The sequence below is a fragment of the Leptopilina boulardi genome, unplaced genomic scaffold (genome assembly GCF_019393585.1).
Source record: "Leptopilina boulardi isolate dan_hultmark-lab unplaced genomic scaffold, ZJU_Lbou_2.1 LbouV2_408, whole genome shotgun sequence".
NCBI classification, from domain to species: Eukaryota; Metazoa; Arthropoda; class Insecta; order Hymenoptera; family Figitidae; genus Leptopilina; species Leptopilina boulardi.
In genome coordinates, this window is record NW_026137983.1 from 1399349 (window position 1) to 1421907 (window position 22559).

At 30.1% G+C, this 22559-nt stretch overlaps 1 protein-coding gene across 11 annotated transcripts in view; it reads right to left on the reverse strand.

Moving 5' to 3' along the window:
* The window catches only part of LOC127289355 (RNA-binding protein Musashi homolog Rbp6), a 999297-nt gene that overhangs the window by 254017 nt on the left and 722721 nt on the right, over positions 1–22559 (reverse strand). The gene's annotated exons all lie outside the window — the stretch shown is intronic.

The following is a 22559-nucleotide window of genomic DNA, read 5'->3' on the forward strand; positions in this document are numbered from 1 at the left end:
AGGTAAAAAGGAGAGGAAAAAAACTGGGAACCGATCCAATTAGTGGACGACTTTAATGCACGAAGGAGAAAAGGACTTTCTCTCTGATAATCCTTGAAGTTCGTAACTGACGATTTCTCAGCCCTATACCACACCCACACCTCTCTATCCTTTAAGCTTCATCTCCTGTCTCACTCCACAATCGTGCAAGCACCATCTTCGTCATTCTCGTATAAGGCTTTCGGGGGAGGGGGGGGGTGAGACTTTCACTAGCAGGGTTGAAAAGATATCGCGACAGGCTCCAACGGTAATTTCACGGCGACTACCTCTGGATGCATCTTAGCTGAGGGTGAGCGCCCACTAGTCGACAGGAAGTAAATTAGAAGTAAAGTTTACTTCTTGTCAAATTTCTTTCTTAAGCTTTTAATATGCTCCATTTCTTCTTTATCATTATCGATTTGAGAATCATATTTATATAGTAAAAAATGTTACAAATTTTCTTTGCTTCCAAATATTATTTCATAAAACATTTTTTTCACATTCATTTATATAGTCTTGATTGTATTTTTTTTTGTGAAGCAATACGATAAATATAAACAAAGAAATAAATCATCGTTAGATGGAAATTGGTGTATATATATATTTCAAAACAGTGAAAGATTCGAGCGTGTCGAGTTATCAAAACTGAAGCCAAAACGGATTATGTCTCGGCGGAAACGAATTGTTGGATAGAGCAAAAGTAATAGGACGGCATCGAATTCAGTTAAGGGAGGTTATAAATTGCGGGAGCCTGGTCGAAATCCCTCGGGCAAGGCCGGGTAAAAGTTTTCTGCTGGTGCTCGCGTAACTTGAAACTCGCGTATCCGGAAAACGGGAAAGAGCACCGTCGTACATCACCCTTTTCCCTCGAGCTCACTCGCTTTTCTTTGATTAAGATGATGCAAGAGATGTACTAAACGCGCAAAACTCTTCTCCCAGTCGTCGGGTTTGTTTCCACTGTGAAAAAAGTCACCCACAGAGTTCATCGATTCAATCTTCTTATATATTTAACTTATTAAATCTCCCCCACATATATATATATAATATCAAATATCTTCTATTTCATAACATATAAAAGAGTTTATTAAAATTCTCTATTTATAATTTGAAAATACAATTGTATATATTTGTTTTTCAATTTTAATACCAAAATTTAGTAAAAACAAAAAAAAAATTAATAAAATTTTATAAAATTTTAATAGACTAATATATAATTTTTTTAAATTAGTTTTTTGTATGTAGCTATTAAAATATTATTCGTGAGAAAATTTTTTACTCATGGATATGTTGGGGTAGAATATTAAGACGATAAATATAATGTCAGTGACAGAAAGCAACGACACAGAATGCTTGTAGGGAAAAAGTATTTTTCTCTCGACTTTCATAAAAGGATTGTTGTTGAACGAACTGGGCGTCTCACGCGAAAACATAAAGAGAATGAGATCGAAAAGAAGCGGAGAAAGTAAAAGAAAGAGAGAGAGAGAGAGAGAGAGGCCTAAGAGAAGCACATGATCGAGGAAAAAGATGACAACAAAGACTAAGATCAAGACACTTCAATTTTTTTTGTGTCTTACTTCTTTCGAATCAAGGAAAAAAAATTTCATTCTTCTTCGTTGATTACAAAACTGAGCAGTGTTGAATTATAACTAAAAATTAAAAGTTTTTTTTCCCCATTATTTATGCAAAAACAGTTTTCAAATAATTTTACTATATCTTGACATATATATAGTAAACTAATAACTAAAGCAATCTTTCTGTCGTAAATATTATTAATTAAAGATATACTATACTAACTAAAAGTACAATTCAGCCTAACCTTAAATAATAGGAATATATTTTAATGTTCATAAATCAAAAAAAAATTATATTCAAACATTCTTATTTTGAAGAAAATATTAGAAATTTACTAAAAATTCTCACAAACCTATAACCTCTAATTTTTAATTGAAAATACACTGGAAAAAAAATTATTTAATTTAAATACTCGATTACTTGACTATTATCAAATAAATATTTACTTGAAACAAATAATTTTTATTTAAATTAAATAAATTGTATTTGAACCAATAATTTTTTGTTTTTCTTTAAATATTTTAAATTTATAAACTGAAGAGAGAGAGAGAGAGAGAGAGTAGTTTCGTTGCTATCAAAATGTCTTATAATAATAATTTTATAATTGATTGATTAGAAGTTAGTGAATGTAAAAAATGAGAGTGAAAATTAGAATCAGTTGATGTGAAAGTGGTAGGGAAAGTGAAATATTTTAAACTAAATTGAAATTAAATATTCTTAATTATACCTGCTTTTAAATGGTAAATAATTTTTTTCACATTGTTTAAAAATACAGTATAATGCATTTTTTTTATTATTTGGCCTTTAATATTTGACCATCTACTTGTATAAAGTTTTAAACTTGTTCGCAAAATTTTAGTTCAATCTATCAAATATTTTACGAGAAAAACTACGAAGAAAATTTACATAATATGTGAAATCGCGTGACCCAACAGTTACATGTCCTTCAGGACTCATGTATGCATTTTACAGAGAAAGCATTGTTGCAAAGTAAAAAGTTAAATATTATTAAAAAAAATAATAAATACTGCAACAATACAGTAAGTTTTTAAATTGTTTCTGTGAATATATTTGTTATTTCATATTTGGATTATTTATTTGTGTTAATATATTTAAAAATAATTTCTTAAATATAAAATAAAAAGTATATATATATATATATATATATATATAGTAAAACTTTATATAAGTTAACTATATATATAACTCTATATATGTAGTTATAAGTTTATATAAAAGAATTTTAAACAATGTCCAATAAAATAAAAAATTATTCTCAACAAAATAAAAAATTATATCCTATAAAAATTAAATTATTCTTTATTATATAAGTGCGAAATGAATGTCATCATTAAACTAAGGTAATCTCTCTCTCTAATTAAAAATAGGTTTAGAGCTTTTGCTTTGAGTGTTTTCTTTGTAAAATTACGTGCAATAAAAAAACACTTTTATTAGCAGTAATACTTGTGTGTACTGATCATAAAACCAATAGACATATATATATATATATATAGAAAAATGCTAAAGACGCATGAGTGGAATAAAAGAATGCGTTATTTGATTGACAAACGTAAACCATAATGGGAGACTATTGTTCCTATATGTATAACAATTTTGAATGTATTTCCCCTGATGCCTGTAGCGCGCGCGTTCGCACCATTAGGTCACGTAGAGCATGCAGAGCGCAGTAGTAATGGTCCGTAACGAGTCAGCCTGTACGAAAGAGAATTTCCTGTCGCATTATTAGACACGTTGGAAAACTGGGCAGGCGTGTACTTTTTACCTTGTCTCGACAAAGGCTTTGTTTCAACGTTTATTGTGCTGTGAAAGAAAATATATATCAAAAATTCCGAAAAATAGAAAAAAAAAAGCATCTGCCTGAAGGTGCGTAAAAGTCAATTATCGCAAAGCAAATATTGTTTTGCTTTTTTTAAATAAATATAATTCTCATTTAAAATTATCACATATTTTCAATGAATAAATGTTATAGTTTTTTTTTCTAGAGTCGTTTATGTAATTTTAAATACCATTAGTTTATAACATTTTCTTAAATTAAAAATAAATATTTTTTAATGTTTTTAAATCACAACAGTAACGAAATTTTGAATAAATACTCGCAACATTAACAAATAGTCAAATATATACTTTAAATATAATATTATTAAAAATTTTTAGTTTATGTTGCCTTGTAAAATGAGAAGCTTGACTGATGTCTTTTACATTCTTTACCCCAGGTGGAAAAGTTGCCGGTAGTAACTGCCGGTACCTATACAGTTATTACCGGTAATTTTTCCGGGAATTACAACAAATTTTGGTTGCGATTCCCGAAAAATTTACCGATGTTCGCTACTATCGGGAACTTTTCCACCTGGGACAATAATATATCATATTTTTTTACTTTATTACTATTTATTTATAGGTACTGCAAGAACAAAATTGAGGATTATTATTATTATTATTACTAGAAAAGTGAGAGTGTTTGGCTCGCGCGCTCTCTCTCTCTCTCTCTCTCTCTCTCTTTCCGAGGCGCAATTACTCGAAATTTACATTAATCGTCATGGAGAAACGTGGAGTCGTGTGTGGTTAATGCCGGCAAGCGACGCAATGGGTGGGTGAGTTAATCCTAAAACTTCAGACGAACCGACGCAGAGCGCCGTCGCGAACAAGTCCAATTTGCAATTTTGCAATTCCAATGGCCACTGCGCGACCTTAGCTAAATATGCAGATCCAGGCATTCCCCATCCCCTCGACCGAATTTCCGTTCGTGGAAACATCCCCCCACACTTCCTCCCTCTCTTGCCTGCCAACTCCCCTCGCCGAGGGAGAGAGAGAGAGAGAAAGCGCGCGCTCTCCCTTTAATGCCTAGCACTGTAAAACGGAAGCGCATTACGGTCACGCCGAGCAAAATGCAACCGGCAAATTCGACGTGGTTACAAGTCGAGAGAGAGAGAGAGAGTCGAAGGTACCAAGAGGACCATTGCAATTTGTACATCGAACAAAGGTAATTACCGTGTGTGTTGTTAGCGGTACACCTAACTTACTATATATACCAGTCTCCATTCTCTTTTCCACTTTTCTCAAAAAATATCAAGTATTTTTTACATATGTATCAAACAATTTTAATTTTGATTCTTTTCTATTCATAGAAGTAAACTGGGGTGCAGTTTTCTAATTGTATTCTGATTTCTACTTTGAATTTCACTTACATTTTTAATTACATTTTAAATTTGACTGCGCACTAAAAAAAAGTTCAACTTGAAGTTACCAGTTGCATCTGGTTAAAAAATTTCTACTTATTTTAACAAGAAAAAATATATTTAATAAGACTAGACAATTCTATATACGGATAAAAATGTAAAAACGAATAAAATAACGTTTACTATACTCTCTAAATCTGAATTAGTAAAAATGTTTACTAATTTGAATTAGTGACTCACTTTTTGCTTCTGAATTAGTTAAATTTTACTAATTGTTAGTAAAAGTTACTAATAATTAGTAAAATTTAACTAAGTAATTCAAAAGCAAAAAGTGAGTCACTAATTCAAATTAGTAAACATTTTTACTAATTCAGATTTAGAGGGTACTTTAAAAGTAAAACCGGAACTGTCCGCAGTTACTGCGTTCTTCTGTCAATTTTTAATCAAGAAATAATAAAATTTACATATTTCCGGAATATCTTTTTACTATTTCAGGAGTAAATTTTACTATTTTCGTAATAAAAAATACCAGAAATTCGCAGAAATTGCGGACAGTTCCGGTTTTACTTTTAAATTAGTGAAAGTTACTTTATTCGTTTTTTCCATTTTTCTCCGTGTACTCTCTAAATCTGAATTAGTAAAAATGTTTACTAATTTAAATTAGTGACTCACTTTTTGCTTTAGAATTAGTTAAATTTTACTAATTGTTAGTAAAAGTTACTAATAATTAGTAAAATTTTACTAATTCAGAAGCAAAAAGTGAGTCACTAATTTAAATTAGTAAACATTTTTACTAATTCAGATTTAGAGAGTAGTTAAATAAATCTTGTTAATTTCTGATAATATCAACATAGGGTATGTGAATAAATAATTAAACAATTTTTGAAGTAGATTTTCTAATAATTCTAACTAAAAATAGTAAGGATATATATTTAATTTTTTTATTCTGGTTAGACTAATTGAAATTCTAGTTTTTCTAATTAGACATTTTTTTCATTGTGGAATTTTTCGCTGAAAAATGAAAAGTTAAAATAAAATTATGAAATTTAAAAATTCATTTCCATTCTTTTTTTAATTTTCACTTTCACTTCCACTATTTTTAATATTCTTCCTGATTATAAACATTTTAAATGAGGCGCATGAATTTCCCATGAAAATCAATAACTAAAATTTTCATTTTAAAAAATTTTATTAGATATAATTATTTTTTAGACGAAGTTTTGTATTTTTTGAAATATCATTTAACACTGTAAAAAGAAAGGTATTACTATTAATTTAATACCGACTTTAGGCACTAAATTGTCATTTGGTTCTATTTTGATACCTAAAATCGGTACTGTTTTAGTACTTTTCGGTACTGTTTTAGTATTTTCTTTTTACAGTGAACAAACTTTTTAAACGAATTTTTACTAAAACACCAATTTCAGAAACCGAATTTCTGAATTACATACATAATTTTGAATTTACAGAATTAATCTTTACCCAACTTTTTATTTAAAAAAATAAAATTTAACCGAATATTAATTTTACAGAATTTTCATTTAACAAAATTTTAAATGATTCAAATTTTTGAAATGTCCGATTTTAAAAATTAACCAATCAGAAATTATCAAGAAAATTGTGGGAGTAAAAATGGAAATAGAAGTTAGAAAAAATGGAAATTAAGAGAATGTTGAAATAGAAGTGTGAATGGAAATTAGAAAAAGAGTAAATAGAAATGGATTTACATAATTGAACCCCACTGATATAAAATGCATGCGACTAACATTTCAATAACATACATTTCTTTATATAAAGCTAAAAATAAGAATCATGTAATTTTCCTTTGCGAGCTGACTATGATGTTAACGACGAATGAAAAAGTTGAGCGACGATTTATTGAAAACTTTTACCGCGCGCGCAGTAAGACGAAGCTTTATCTGTTGGCTGGTTAAGTTACGGAAGCTCAAGCTCCAGGGGACAAAGTTACGCTTCACATAGAAAATAAGTTTGCACGGACGGCTTCTCGCCAAAGCTGTTTATCTGCTTAAATGCTTCTAGAATTCCTTCACCGCATTTTAAGAGGAAACTGCAAATCGTTCCTTCGGGAATGTAATTGAAAAAGATTATGGTCCATTTACTGATAAAGCTCACGATAAAATGTTTACTTTTCTTTCTCAAAGAAGACTCATTTTTTTTGTGCCGCTCTCTCTTAAAAAAACGGTACAAAGATACTTTCTTTTAGTATCTTACTTAATGAAGTTGCAACCCTTTGAAGATATACGAGGTTTATTGAGACTTTTCTTTTTTTTTTATTCAGTTTTCTGTTTTTATTTTCTTCAATTATTATTTTTTTTTTTAACTAAGTTTCTTTTATTGCGTTATCACTAGTTTTGTAAATGAAATATTAAAATATACATTCGTGGAAATAAATTTCTCACGAAAGTGTATCAATTTATTTTACATGGAGAATATGAAATATACTATATATTTCGATATATTTAAATTTATTTGATATCAAGAAGAAAAGGTGTTAAAATTTATATATAAAAGCCAGGAAGAGATAAAGAAAACTAAAATAACAAAAGAAAATGTAAAGATATTAAAAATGAAGCGGTGAACGTTGAAAGGTTGACAATCACACATTGGAAAATTTCTCTCGCTGCTGAGGAAAATAATAAAAACGATGACAAAAAAGATGGGGGAAAAAAAAATTTTAATATATAAAATCGATCTTTTCTATATATCGTGTGAAAAATTCACATTCATTTAATAACGGAAAATTTCTCAAGGTATATAAGAAAATATCAATATTGTAAATGTCGATATCTCTCTACCAAATGCGAGTTGAGAAATAAATGAAAAAAAAAAAAAAATCAAAGTAAATGTAAAATAAAAATATTTAAATTTAATAAAGAACTGTAGGTACTGTATAAAATAAATATTTAAATTTTAATATTAATTTTTATTAGTTATTTAATATCTCGAAAACAAAAAATAATTCCATCTCAAAAAATTTAACTATTGATTTATTATGATTTAAACAATTCTGTTTGTTGAATTTTATTTGAAAAATGTTATTAAAAAGTTATTAAATAAATAAAGTTAAAATATTTTATTAATCAAATTAAACTTTAGAATTTGAAATCGATTTTAAATATATTTTTAGTTCTGTTGTCACGTCACCGTAACATTTTTTTTTTATAAATAAATAATATTTATGTAAAATTAAATTTTTAAATAAATAAATATATTTGTAAATAAATAATTGTTTTTAAATAAACCGATTTTAAATCGAACCCTAAGAGGCGAGCTGGTACCGCCGAGAGAAATACATAATAAAATATTTCTATATACATATAAAGGGAAACCTTTCACATTGAAGGCAGTCCCAAAAATTATACGCACGGAGTTCATCAGTGTTAAATACAGTTCTAATATTTACGCAAGTGAAAAGTCTAAGTTTTAACAGTGTCAGCCGTCAATGACAAAATTTTACGAGTGGTCGTACAAAAACATTAATAGAAGACCGAATCATTGAAAGTCCGGTGCTGTAAGAAGAAGATTTGTCAACCCATCAAATACACAAAATAAGGTAACCATACCAAATCTTATGAAAGAGATTACATGATTGTTTGACTGTCTTTCTTGTAAACAATAATTGGCTATCAAAAATATTTTATTTTGTTAAATAAATAATTTTCCCCAACTTAGTTAATTTAACTAAGTTAAATTGAGGAAATAGATTAGGGTACAATTATAAGTTCATGGTTAGGTAAAATTAATAATAATTTAATTTTTAATAATTATGACATAACACTGTAAAAAAATTAATTTTTAGTTTGAGGTTATATTAATAGGTCAAATCTCCTTAATATTTATAAAGAATAATACAATTAACAGTGTTTTTAAATATAATGATAGTAATGTGAAAAAAATGGAAATATTAATTAATATAGTTGCATAACTACAAAAAAAGTATAAAAAATTGATGTATAGCAAAAGGAACAGTAGATATAGTTCAAAAAAAAAAGAAGAAGAAGAGAGATAGTGAAAAAAGGTGGATCTAAGGCAGTAAGAAGAGGAAAGAGATGAGAAGAGTTGGAAGAATGTGGAGGCCATGCAAATGGAAAGTTATGCTGCAAAAAAACGAATATTGAATCAACGTCGAGGTTGCGAGCGACGGTTCAGTTTGTGGTAGCAGCAATGGGAGGATGGTTGATGCTTGCTTTTCATCCCATGCCCGTCGTTCGACGCCAAGAACCGATCTCTGCTGCCAACGAAAATATATATATATATACATATATACACATTTTGTGGCTTCGTATCCCAATACTAACCCGCCACTATCAAATTCTGTCCCAACCCCCCAATTTCTGTGTCATTGCGTCGACTCTGCATACCTATAGAAAGCTGGCAGCGTTCCTTTTTTCTGATCTCGAGAAGCGATTTACTCAGACCGAAATTGATCTTTCCTCTCGTAGAAAGAAGACTGCACGAATGGATATAAATGTGAACCATCTATAAAGAACATTTTCTTGTAAAAAAAAAAGTCCCACATTTTTTCCTTTACTCCATACAAAAATGGATTTGCATTTATTTTTTTTTTTTCCTCGAGTATATAATAAATTTTCAACGTGCGAAGGAATAAATATACAAAAGTAACCATGTTTCTCTCTGTTCAATATCACAAAACATTTTGTTCTTGACAAAAAAATTATATTTAATAATTTCGCAACATTTTTTTTTTTCAATAAATTAGAAAAAAAAATTTACAGTGAAACCCACGTATGTCAAACCCGCATAATTCAAATTCCCGCTTACATCCGATTTTTTTTCCAGTCCCTTGAAATCCGATATACGTGGGTTTCACTGTATATATATATATATATATATATATATGAAAAAAAAGGAAATAGATTTGTTGTTAAAAATAATCTAATTAAACAGTTATAATAAATTTGAAAACATTTTTGCAATATAGAAAAACAATGAATGATTGAAAGAAACAGAAAAGCGATTGATATACCAAGAATTGTTGATTTAGAGAAGAAGGCTTCTACGGGAAAAGTTTTCTCTTGTTGGTGAAGATCCACAAACGCGTGAATAATGGACACCGTTTGATAAGGGGGCGAGAGAGAGAGAGAGTGAGAGAGAAAGCTCGCGTGAGTCTGCTCAATTCGCAAAAGCCGTACCGAATTATTTATCGCTGGAAAGGTCGAAGCTAAATAAATGTCCGTGTGGCAAACAAAGCCGATTTACACTACACTTTTTCCATTGTTTCAATACCCGTTCGCCGATAAACTCCCTGGCGATTATTTATGCCAGTGTGAATAATCATTCACTGACTTTTAATCAACAGACAATATCAATAATTTTCAACATATTTTATTGCATTAAAATGTTCTTTTTTTTTTTAAAAAAAAAAAAAAATGAGTCGCGTATATTTTCATTTTAATCAAAATTATTATAATTTGCACAATTTCAAAATTTTTAATTAATTTTTTTATAAGAGGTAATTATTAATAAAAAGAATTCCTGTGGAAAAAGTTGAAAGTTATATAAATTTGTTTCTTATTGATTTTGTCGAGTAGTTACTATATATATATATATAGTAGAAAAATCCAACGAAAGTGGAAGTATAAGAGAGAGGATCCTCCACACGTTTGTGTATAGAGAGGTTTTCGTGAATTTCCCGGGAGCCCTCTGTTTCCTACCACGTTCACAACTTTCCGCTAATATTTCATCGTACCAACCATAGTTGGTGCGCGGAGCGTCGGCCATCTTGTTTCCGGACCGGAAGCCGGAAGCGGCCGGATGTGCCACGACAAAGCGCTGCTGCGGAAAAATCACGTGACTATATAAAGCCCTACAAATAGGAATTGCATGAGGTGCAAAAGGACCAAATAAGTATAAGTGAGATGCTTAATTTGTCTTTGAAATAAATCTTCCTCTTTAATATTTTCCAATATATTATTTTATATAATCATACTTGTTCCATTTCTCAAATAAAAATTACTTAGAAAAATAGTTTTCAAACAATAATAATAATAATAATAATAATAGTATCATAAATCCTAACTTAGTGATCGATATCTTTTTTATTATTATTTCATAAAAATATCAATTTCGCAATATAAAGTTAAGAACAATGGTATGTTATTACTAAAAAAGTACATTCAATCGTAATTTTGCGTTCGTAGAATACAACTGTGAAAAATAAATGGTTGTCAGTACTATATTTTTGACACCAGGAAAAATTTCGTCTACCGGAAGGATAATCTCTCCTATAAATAATCTTTCGCCGGATGTTCTCGAAATACATACCGAGTTGTGGATTTAAATGTCAGAATGAATACATTTATTTACTTCTATATATACCTATATATATGTTTATTCGCAGCATTTTTTTTTTGCTTTGTTTGCTTTTTTTTTTTGGGGGGGGGGGGGTGAGGGAAAAAAAGTGAAATAGAAAAGATAACGCTATTGAAATATGGGTCAAAAGTTTCAACGGCTTTTACTAATCCTCAACAATTTTCACTTTATCAAAAATCTAAATTTTATTTATTTGTTAATTTTCATTTACGATTTCCTAAAAATTTATTGCACTAAATAAAACAAACTGTCAGTTGTACATTAACAAGCATTTAAAACATCAATTGTAAACGATTATATATATATATATATATATATATACTTTTTTGAGGTTATGTTTGTTTTTGGTCGTTTCCCGCCAAAATAACTTAACCTTAAAATTTAGTTCAATTTCGGCGAAAAATCCACCACCCCTTCAACGTAAGGAAGGAGGGGGGGGGGCGGCTTGCGACTATATTCACAGTTTTGAAACGAACATAACCTTTAAATTCAGGTCATTTCAAAATAACTGATATGATAATAAAAATAGGTACAAGATTTGTCAATTGGTTAATTAGAATAATGAAATTCGATTCTAAAATGGAAGTGTAAATGAAAATACAATTAAAAATTAGAATCAATGCGAAATTAAAAGTAAAAAATGAGAATAAAAACCAGAACTTATGAAAGTGACAGTAGAAGTGAAATTATATAAATGAAAATTACAATTAGTGTAACTGAGAGTGAAAATAGAATTATATAATCGATCGATTTTAAGACAGTGGGAAATGAAAAAACAAAATTCTCTTCCTACTACAATTTTACCACTTGACTAATTCTCTAAAGAAAGATGACATCACTTTGTGGGGTATACATTAAACATAGTTTGCAATGTTTGCTCCTTTTACACTGGCATAAGTACAAGAAAACAAAAGGTGTATACGAGATGGAACATTATGCAATAAACGTCACTCAAGGGCTGTAAGACACACCGTCCTTGATTCGTAATCCGCAAGAATTAGAGCGGTAAGTCGTACTATTTCATTCCATGAAGGAGAGTCAGCAGCACACGAATAGAAGAACACTTGGCAGGAAACAAGTAAAAAAAAATTTATAAATAAAAATTAAAATTAGAGGAAAAAATTAGTAGCAGAATTTTTCAAGTAAGAAACTACGCTTGAAGTATATAGAAGAAAATGTCGAGAGAAGACTGCACCCACCACTTGTGGTGTGAAATAACGTTAAAAATGAATTGCGAAACATAATTTCAAATCAAATAAAAAAAAAAAAGTAGAGGAAAAGGGGCCGCGGGCGCGTCAGGAATCAAAATTTTGTCATCCGCTTGTAATTTGAAAGGCACGTGAATCCTTTAGGTTCCCCTGTTTTCCCGCACTCGAAACGTGTGAAGGCGGGGGGTGGGAAGAAGGGGGGCACCAGACTATTGGATTTTAACCTCATCTGCGGTAGCTGAGACTTCACTTTACTCAGCAGGATATTTCGAACGTTATTTCCTGCGTGATGGGTTGTTGTACAAGTTGCGAGGGTTACTCCTCCTCACTGTAAGATCGTTGACATAACAACCCAAGGGCAAACATCAATTGTAGATTTTAATTCACAGTCATAAGTCGCATAACTATCAAATTATTGCGTTGAATTACAAAACGAAAAAAAAGATAATTATTTCTATTGACAATTAAAATATTTAATTGCAATTTTGATAGAAATCCATTAAAAGTAATTTTGAATTTTTCCTCTTAAAGTAAATCAAGCAATTGGTCGTTTACAATATATCGATACAATCAAAACTCAAAGATGAGACATAACCTCAATTTTCGCTGCTTTTGCTTTGATGGCGTGCTTTATTCAGTCTTATTTATATTATATGTGTATCAGGTGAAAAAAAAATGACAAATATTTTATACAATTGTAAATGCACTTGATAGTCATTGGAATTTGACTGATTCAAATTTAGTGAGTATATATTTGAAAGAAATTTGAAAACCACTAGGAAACATGGTGGGATAATTTCCTCCTATTTCAGTTTGAAGACACGATGCAGCGTTTGGCATTACCCTGGGGACACAATTTTCCCTGTCATGAAACCATAAACATTCCCATTCCGTACCCCGCTCTTCCTCCTTACACCCCCATAATCTGGGCGCGACTCTCTAGCGCAACTCTCGCGTTTCTAGCGCCATTTAGATAAACTCGTAATCTAGGCGACGTTTCGTACGGTGAAATATTCCCTCGGGCGTTGCCGCACCGGAGGCTGCTTTCTCACTGAAGGGTGTGAACAGCCCCTTTCGAACTTGGCATCGGATTTTAAATCGGTTTCACCATATACATATATATATATACACACACACACATGTTCTTCTCGAAAATGTTGCGACACTTTTCAATTCCCTGACGCATTTCAAATCATTCTATATATACTTGGAGTTTTGTGATATACTATACATTATATATGAAAAAAATCTATTCTTTATTAGTTTGAAAATTTAATATTAAATTTGAATGTTTATTTTGATGGTATAAAGTATAATATGCAGCAAAGGCGACAAATGTTGCTGGTTTGTAATCAGAAGCACAGTGATCTATTTCAAGGAGTGACGTTGGAAGACTTAATAAGCAAAGATGGGATGAGAAGAAGATGATTATATGAGATGACAGAAGATGCAAGAGGGGCTCTAGTATTCAGCAGAGTGGCGAAAGGATGCATAGCCACTTATTGCTGCAGCGAATTATTTGCATAAACAAATTTCACTTGGAGCGATCTAACCCGTTCAAGTGCCTGCTCGTTCTTGCTATGCAGAATAGTCTCTCAATGAGCTCTCTCTCTCTCTCTCCATATTCTATGACATCATTCCCTGCGCACAAGATTCTCAGTGACTCAATTTTACGATTAGTTTCAAAATTCCCTCTTACAATATTTTGTTTTTCTTTTTTAATCTCAATTTTGTTATTTAATAATACAGAATATTGAAAAGATAATAACTATATAACTATTAGAATTAAAATTTTACTAAAAATTTTAAAAAAAATACAGAATTAAAAAGGGAGTAAGACTGAAAACTTGTTGAAATTCAACATTAGAAGACGACAGTCAACTGGTATTGGGATCTGACATTCGTACACATGCCATCTGGTGTTGAAAAATGTAACTAGTTTTGGATAACTGTTTGTGTCACTTGCAATTGTAGTTCCGCTGTCATTGTTAATTATTTTATCATTATGAATGAAGCTACATTTTTACCGCGTGAGAAATGTTCCTGCAGAATTAAGTGTTCTGTGAGAGGCTGTGGCAGTACTGTAGCGAAAAATTTAAGCGTAATTTTCCATAAATTTCCAAAACCAAAACAACGAGTAGTGGATGTGAAAAATACGTTCGATAATTTGGAAAAGTCGATCAATTAAAGGCCTGGAAAAATGCTTTAAAAATAAACAGTATAAAGCCTTCTATGAGAGTATGTTCTTTGCATTTCAAAAGAAGTGATTACATTTTGCCATGTAAGTTTAAGATTTTAAAATTTGGAGGTTATATAATCTTTCATATTACCCGTGCATGTGAACATTTTGAAAGTTAATTTATCACTGTAAAAACGGATAAATAAATTTTTTTTTCACTTCTTGTTAACAGACTTTTACAATGAAAAATGAAATACATACATTTATAAATTTTCCTATAATTACGTGAAATATAAAGGAAAATACAATACTTTTCTTGCACATGTATCGCTGGATTTGAGAAAATAATTTGTATAAAAATAAGATTTCTTTTATATTTTTATTCATGTTTGTAAATAAGAATGTAAATAGTAATTTTGTATTAAAAAAAATTCACTTATACATTTATTAAATTCAGCAATATTTTTTAAACGATTTTAAAAACTATTTTTAAACATGCATCCCATGTTATTCTCATGTAAATTCACTAAAAGTGTGTTACCCAATTTACGCCATATTGCTTTAGGCCCCGCCCCCATGTCAGATCCCAATAGGCCTAAGCAGAATAGATTCTTGAACGGTAACATAAGAATGAGTAAGAGAAGGATAGCAAATATCTTTATTCTTCTCTCACTCATTCTTACGTTTCCGTTCAAGAATCTATTCTGCTTTGGCCTTATAGGAAGTGAATAGTGTTTGTTTTCGAAACCAGTAGATAGCGCTCGCTACTGCGTCGGTAAAGTTGCTACCTCTTTTTTTCAGTGCACTCATAGCTGTTTGCTTTTGTTACGAATTATTTACATGTCTATTTTGATATTTTTAATATTTTTGATCTGAAAATAAATAATATATGTCAAGTTATAAATTTTTTGCCCTTTGCAAAAGATAATAAAGTGGAAGATGGAAGGACACAAGATTAGAGCAAGATGAAAAAGGTGAAAGATAAGTTGTTGTGAGTCCCGATCAAGCACGGGGTTAATTGCCAAATGAAATTAAACAGCAGTTAAACCCTCGAGACCTGAGTAATTATAAGAAGCTATAAGGTGCCTCTTGCAGGTACTTCGATTCGCACTTTCTCTCTCTCTCTCTCTCTCTCTCGATCTTTCGCCCTTTCTAAGTTGCTCTCCTTCAACTTCATTCGCTCTTCAAGACTCGCGCCGCGACTCTCCCTCGTATTCTCTCTCTTTCTCTCTCCTTTTAAAGGTAGTATCCCCGAGGGCCGTTAGCTGCAATCAAAGTTAACCCGGAGTTATGGGGAAAACTGCGGAGCGGCAGTTAATGTTTAACGGGGCTGTTAAATGCAGGTTCTTCTCCTCGACCTTAGCCATTTTCGCGCACTTGAGAAGCAGAAATTTTCGAGTACGTTTTCGAGGACAGCCGCTACTAGTTGTCAAAATTCTTCTCTCCTAATCTCTCTAAATTCCCATCAAATTCTAGAGTCTTGAAAACTTTCATCTTCAACAGAATCTTGTTGTTAGAGAATTTACAAAATTTTCAACGTAATCTCTCATTATAAAAAACTATAGAATGTTAAAAATAAAGAATCTAAATAACAAAGTAAATTTTGATGCCTAATTTTTGGAACAAAAGTATATTATTCAAATTAGAATCCTTTAAATTTTTGAAAGTATTAAAACTCGAAGACTGTATTTAAGTTCAAAAGCATTTCAAACTAGGAAGGCAATTTAAGTTTTGAAAGCAATAAAATGGCGAAATAGCATTTATTTGAAAGCTTTAGAATCTAAATAAACCTCTTCCATCAACTTGCAAAATTAACCGTTAGACTTGGCAATTTTTTTATCCTTCAATTCGCATGAAAAGTTTTGTTTCATTTTCTTGTCTGCGCGAAGCAGAGAGAGAGAGAGAGACGTGTGTTATATTACTGTATCCCTTACTCACACTCTATATAACGTTTATTGTTCGACACTTTCAGTCTGTCTGCATCAGGATTTTTTCCTTTCTACATTTCACATGTAACCCATCTTTTTTTTTTTGTCAGATGATTCAACCTAGTGCGCAATCCCCTTGGTGATTAGTGCGCTCATTACGCTATCGCTAATGATGCTTGCACCATTCACAGGACAAAAGATGAGGAAGTGCGGGAAGCAGGTTACTATCGCTTACTAGGAAACACTTTTAGAATGGGTCTACACATATTCTGATGCATAAGAACCTTATATCACAAAGTCTTAAACATTTGATGCTATACATTGATCAATAATTAATTGAATTTAATATTAAACTTGAGATATACAGTAACCTTTTGTTCTATAGGTTCGAAATTCATTACTAATTTCCCGTTTCTATAAGGTTATATCATATATATATAATGTATGTTTCATTTATAGTTGAAAATTGACTAAAAATTTTTTTTTACCAAAAGCATTAATCTGACGCAATAAAAACAATTGAAATAAATGTTTGATTTACGATTTACATTATTCCAAATGGGTATTTGAAAATACCTAAACGAATGTTTACGTAAAAGGTTTAGTTATAACAATAAAGTTGAAAAAGTCAACTGTCGTAATTACACAACAAGAGATTGGATAGGATTAAGACAATAAGAATGTTGTATATCTCTCAAAAAGAAAAGAAAGACACATATGTTGGATCTGAAACAAATAGAAATTAATAAATTGCTCAACTCTGTAACTGCTGAAATAAAGGACACTCTTAAATTTTACTCCTTGTGACGACACATTTTCTCTCTCTCTCTCTCTCTGTATATATATGTCTATTCGTTTTTCCCCTTTTGTCCTTCTTTTTAAAAGAGATACTAAAAAGTGAACACACCAAAAGAGAGTCCACTAATCTTTTTTATATAATCATGCTTGATTCAACTTGAAAAAATTTTTATATTCTTAATAAAAAAAAAAAAAAAGAAATAAGTTTTCTCGGAAAATATATTCTCTGAAAATGATATTCTCATGATGAGAAAAACTGGTGAAATATGTAAATTAGTGTAACGAACTGAAAATAAATCTCCAGGTGAAAAAATTGCTCGCTTTCTTTTTAAATGAAAATTTTTTAAATAAATGAAAACCGCTGCAATTAAAATTTCACAACGTTTTTCCGTTTTATGTTATTCGTTTTTTAGCCAACATGTATTATATATATATATATATATATATATATGGAATCGTTAATAAAATAAAAAAGAAATTTAAAATTATCATTCTGTGTGACAAAGTAAAATAGTTAGTTGTTTCTCATTATTGTTATATCTAAAATTTATCAAATAAAGCTATTTTTATTTATATAATTTAAACATAATTTTTTCTTTTGATAGTATAAAAAATAAAATAAGTTAAAAAAAAAAAAAATTTAAATACGAAGAAAATATTTTGAATTTGTTTATTGGTTTGCTATAGATGTGATTTTAATTTTAATGTATAAATAAAGAATATTTTTAATTTTCACTCAAAGGTCAATATTAAAGAAATTTCATTATAAGTTTAAGTAGAAATTTTAATACATATTTGGAAATTTAATAAAAACATGTAATTTTGATTCTTCAAGAGATACTTACTTCTTAAACCATTTTTTTTTTTTTATTTTTACACGTTTTCTCTAAATTTTAACATATTTCTACTCGACTTATGGAAATTTGTTATATATTTTCTTTCAGTGTTATCGCGAAAATCAAAAAAAAAACTGTCGTTTTGCATTATACCTTATTTTAAACTGCAAAAAAAATTGAGTCGAGGCAATCGATTTTTTTTTATTTGTTTAGTATAATTTACTTTATTTATTATTTTGTGCAGAAGCACTAAATAATTAAAAAGTTATAAAATTATTAGTATGATTATTTTTCACTTCCACTGATTTTAACTAGAACTCTCTATTTAACTTTTATTCATTTTTAATCAGTGGAAGTGAAAATATGACAAATGAAAATTAAAATCAGTGAAAGTGAATGTCAAAATTAGAATAAGTGAAAGTGAAAACGAGAGAAAAAATTTCGAATAAGTGAAAGCGAAAATAAGAATCAGTGAAAGTGAATGTCAAAATTAGAATTAATGAAAGTGAAAATTTCGAATAAGTGAAAGCGAAAATAGGAATCAGTGAAAGTGAATATGAAAATTAGAATTAGTGAAAGTGAACATTAGAATAATTGGGGGTGTAAGTGTAAACAAAAGTGAAAATTACAACCAGTGGAAGTGAAAATCTATTACATAATTTTCTATATATATATATATATATATATATATATATATATATATATATATCAAATACGATAAATTTTTATCTAAATTAATTACAAATGAAATGTAATAGTTTCAAAATAGTTACTTTAGAAAATGAAAAGAAAAAACCACTTAATTAAAAATATTTGACAATGTTTCTATTTCTGCTAATAATGAACCAATAAAAATATTTTTCTACTATTAAAATTCAACTTTTATTTGAATTATTACCTTTATTATTGAATCTCGATACTTTCCGCGAATATATAGAATGTATATAGTCGAGGAAAATAATCCGTCAGTAAATATTAATTGACATTCGATATTTATTGATACACATATAGTATAACTACAACGTACTAAACAATAAAAAAAAAGTTCAACAAAACAAGATGGTCAGCAATTTGTATCTTATATCAAAAGGCGCTAATTACATTTTTATCAGTTAGAAGGAGAGGAGGAATAAAGAAAAAAAAAAGAATAAAGTAAAAATCCAACAAACCCCCTCCCCCCACCCTTTGGTTTGTGTTCAAGAGCACTATGAATCATAGTATACACACAGAGTGGTTGGGTAGGTTGGTGATGATGGTGTCCATGGGGGGTGAAAGGGGTGTTGGTCCAGTGTTGGAGAGTGGGTGCCTGACAGAATGAATAGCAACGTGAAACAAAAGCGCCAGTTTACAAATGGCGTGTATTCACAACGGCATTGTTTTAAATGGCTGCCAACGCTTGGAATTTATTCCATTTTGCGACATGACAAGTGCCGTTAAATTTATCTATTCAACCGAAACACGTATCCGTTATAATTATAAAACGACTGAAATTTCAGGTCGTTTAATATTAACGCGCATATATATATATATACCATCATATCGTATTGTATACACCGGTTTGTTATTCAGTTGATATATATATATATATATTATTTTCTCTCACATATTGTCCGCAATGATAAATCGCATTTTATCTTAAAGACGAAGGTGGTTTTTGCTTTGAGGATTGAAGGTGGCTCGGAGGGGGGGGGGGAGCAATTCTGGACCGCGTTAATTCTTAATTTCTTAATCTCCAGTCGACCGCCAAGTACTGTTAGGAGGGGACTAAAGAGGCCTTCCGGTTCATATCTAACCATCCATTCTCCCTCTTCTGCGGCTCAAGATTAAAGTTGAAAGTTGAAAGGCAGTGCAATTAAGCCTTCCCTTTCGTCGGACGTCCGCATTCATTTTTCAAGAACCGACTCTCTGGACATCTTCAGTTTGAATCACGTTCCCTTTGGCAAGTGTATGGAAGTGAAAATTAAAATGGAAAACCTTGAGGTTATGTTCCTTTCGTATACTTTGTTTTGTTTTCAAGATATTTGTATATCATTCAGAATTTTTTTTTTTTTTTTTTTGTTTGCTCCAATTATATATATTACCAAAAAAATGTCAAATTCGACATTTTTTTAAATCACGAGTAGTGTGCATGACATTAACCCCCACTCCTGGAGATAATTATTCTGGATTGTAATTTTTGCCCTCGAATCACAAAAAAGAATCCCTATTTCTGATTGGTGAATGACGCGCATGCGTCAGGGGTTCTCAACACACTTTTCTTTCCATTCAAAAACGTTCTGGAAATAAATATAATGCATTACCAGCAATACCATTAGCTTTATCAGTATAGTGGTTTCTTCAGCTTGTATTCGAGCATCCTGAAAAGTGGAGGACACTGAGATAGTCATCAGAAGGGGTTCGTTCTGGTCTAAAGGAGGCCAGAAAACGATATGAGATTACGACACAACTACAATCTTATAAATATATATATATGCTTCTTTGAGATAGTTATCATACTCGAAATCAGGGAATGAATATATATAATATATATATATATATATATATATATATATGTGTGAATCAACAAAAGGTGATTTTATCTCAAAAAAAGAGGGAAAGACATCTTTAAAAACCTGCATTTCGACTACAATATTAGCCACAAATTTTCTTAAAACAAAAATCTAAGGGAAAATAGTATCTCTCCAGTCAATATTGAGGATCAATCGCTATCACGATTTGAAGAGAGATCGAGCTTTAACGAGACTCCAGATGGACTTGGTGTTACTTGGAATCAGACAGTTTCATCTTGGATCAATATATACACCTAGCAGTGTGCCACTTAACTCTACTGAGAAAAGTAGCTTTAATATCGTACGTTGGGAAAAACCTGTAGGCTTTCTGCGTAATGGATTTGCCACAAGGCACACACAGACTTAAATGCAAGAAAGATCTATAAAGATATAGAGCTTGTGCACAGCTATAGATACATTTCTTTTTTTTTTTTTTTTTTTTCCTCTTTTTCTTTTTCCCTCTCGTGTAAATTATCAATATTCTAAAGGTTATGTCTATGACTTTCTGACCTCAAATTATAGCTTTTTATAGATGTGGAAAAAAAAAGAGTCGCACAATTGTAGATATTCTCTATATAAAAATTAAATCAATTTTCAATTTTGTATTTAAAAATTAACTCGAGGATAAATCCAATTGAACTTTTTTCCAACTTTATTATTGCACTTTTCAACTTTAATATAATATATATAGCAAATTGAAAAGAACTCTGTAATATCTGCAGGAATATAAGTTCGATCTCATCTGATCTGAAATGATCAATTTTAAGAATTCTAGAATCCTCTGAATAATTTTTTTTTTTTTTTTTCTCTCTTGTTGGAAAATTCACAATCACTTACTACTTGAATTCTCCTATAGGTCTCAAGAGACTGCTATCGATCCTGAGGTATTTGAGAATGAGAGAGGAAAAAAAAATGAGTATAAGGGAATGAGAAATGTGGAGAACTTGGAATCAGAACGTGAATTACAGGAGAATAACTGTTTATGAGTTTTAGCAGCCAAACTGATATAACAAAATTGAGATTGTACCAATAGATCTTTAAATGAAAATTTACGATGTGCCTTATGTAATGATCTTTATGCGCCAAAAATTTTTTTCACATCAATCATATTATTTTCAATAATTCCATCTTTCTGGTGAAATATTTACCAAAAAAAAATAAAAATTTATATCGTTTGTAGTTAAACGAAAATAATTATAATATGAAAATTTTAGTACCCATTTTATTGTCCAATAATGATAAAATTACTACAGCAAATATTTATAATTGGTTTTAATGACTAAAAATGATTACAAAATGTTCATTTCATAATTTAACGAATCTGTTTTATTAATCAAAATCGAGAGAGATTTTCCAATCCAATACACAAAATATGTTTGGAAATAAATATATATACAATATACAAAAAAAATGATAATGAGTAAGAGAATTAAGAATTATTTGTCATCAAAAATAAAGTTAGTATTCGAGTAATAAATCACACGATGGTAGCCACCCACTGTTAATGATTTACTCAATTAACAAACACGATACGTGCAACCTCCGGTCGAAAGAGATAAATTGAAGGGCCTTAATTAAATTGTGATTTAATGTTACGCCATTATTTCTATTTAAAAAGCAGGTCTATATATAACAACTGCAAATTCTCATAAGTGAATTTTAATTTTTTTCCTCCCCTAATGAAAACGACATTATCAAAAATTGTTACACATAAATAAATAAAAAAAAAATTCAATTTTTGAAACTCGATACTTATTTAGAATTTTGTATATCCCGTCAAAATTTGCACATATACACTGTCTCATTATATGAGTCATCAAACGCATTGTTACTGCATTCACTATGTGCGTCATAAAATAATGTTTTGATTATTAATTAGCGGTTTCAATATTTCACTGAGATTTTGTCAACACACAAAGG